At 36.8% G+C, this 1472-nt stretch overlaps 1 pseudogene; it reads left to right on the forward strand.

Annotated features, from left to right (window-relative positions):
- Nucleotides 1–1222: 1222 nt before the first annotated feature.
- The window catches only part of LOC101640839, a 73295-nt pseudogene continuing 73045 nt past the window's right edge, over nucleotides 1223–1472 (forward strand).

Here is a 1472-nt window from a genome sequence, read left to right on the forward strand (position 1 = left end):
GTTTTAGTGGCTAATTAATCTGAAATGGACAACCAGTCTCTTCTTTGTAGTCTGTTTTTTAGCCTGTAAACTGTTAAAACCTGTTCACTTTAGGGCACATTACTAATATTTGAAATACCAGTTTCAAAGCTTCCAGCATCATAGCAACACATAAGCCAACACAGTATGACCAACTGTCAGACAAGTGGTAGAGTACCGTGCCTAGTCTGTGCTTAGTGTTTTCCCTCATTCAACAAACATTTTATTAAGAACAGTGCCTAGTTGGTGCTCGTCCTTGAGACCATCTTGTTGCTATAGTCTTCTCCTTGGACATTCTCCTCTAGTGATGTTACCTGTCTGTGATGACTCTACACTGCAACAGTGAAGCTGAGTCAGAAACAAGTGGAAGGACTTGGTAAGGTCACTTTAGAAGAATCATCTTCCTGGCCTTATTTTCTTCACTTACAGTTCACAAGGACAATTCAAGGCTAACAGTTTTATTTACTATGTTAGTACCTAATCTTATGCTACACATATATTGAAAATGACATTGCAATAGAAACAATATAGTAATATTTTAAAGGATAACAATGTTAAAATAGTTACCAAGAGGAAATGAGGCTGATAGCTCTTATTTATAACATCTTCTCTTTGGGCAAGTACATTTCACTGTAACTGAGGAATATATAAGAGACTTCCAATTACTTCCTCAAAATCAAACTTGACATTCTGCTTGTAGCTATGCTGATATATACTATTGTTTGGCAGCTAGGATTCTTGGTTTTGAAACCTAATTTTCCCAATGATGTATCCTTGATCTCAAAACTTAATCTCTCTACATCTAGTGCCTCCTTGTTATATCTGTTGATATTAACTCTTTTTTAACTGGATTTTTATGCTAAATCTTAGATACCGCTTTGATCTCAACTTATTTACTCTTATATTTTTCTGTCCTTTCACAATCCAATTTTAATATTAATATCCTTAGTGACCTTTCCTTGGAATAATAGTTTTCAATTCAGTTTTCTGCTTATGAACATAATCACCTGTCTGGAAGTTATATTTGTATAAGTACTTAGACATATGGTATATATGGTTAGACATTGAATAAGGAAGTCTGAAGAAGAATTGATACATTTGAATTATGGTGCTGGCAAAGAATTTGAAGGTACCATGGACTTCCTAAAGAACAAACAAGTCTGTCTTAGAAGTCATATGGCTGGAATGTTCCTTATAGGCAAGAATGCCAAGACTCTGTCTCGTGAACATTGATTGGAGAAGTTTTCAGGAGAGCCAGTCGCTGGAGAAATACAGCATGCTTGGTAAACTAGCAGGGCAGTGAAAAGAGGGAGAGCTTTGATGAGATGGATTGATACAGTGACTGTATCATTGGACACAAACATAAGGATGATTGTGATGTTGGCACAGGACCAGGCAGTGTTTTGGTCTGTTGTCCACAGGGTTGTTCTGAGTGGGAACTGACTGGGGGCAAC

The sequence above is a fragment of the Echinops telfairi genome, unplaced genomic scaffold (assembly GCF_000313985.2).
Source record: "Echinops telfairi isolate 266 unplaced genomic scaffold, ASM31398v2 ScPeMD7_3533;HRSCAF=4204_0, whole genome shotgun sequence".
NCBI classification, from domain to species: domain Eukaryota; kingdom Metazoa; phylum Chordata; class Mammalia; order Afrosoricida; family Tenrecidae; genus Echinops; species Echinops telfairi.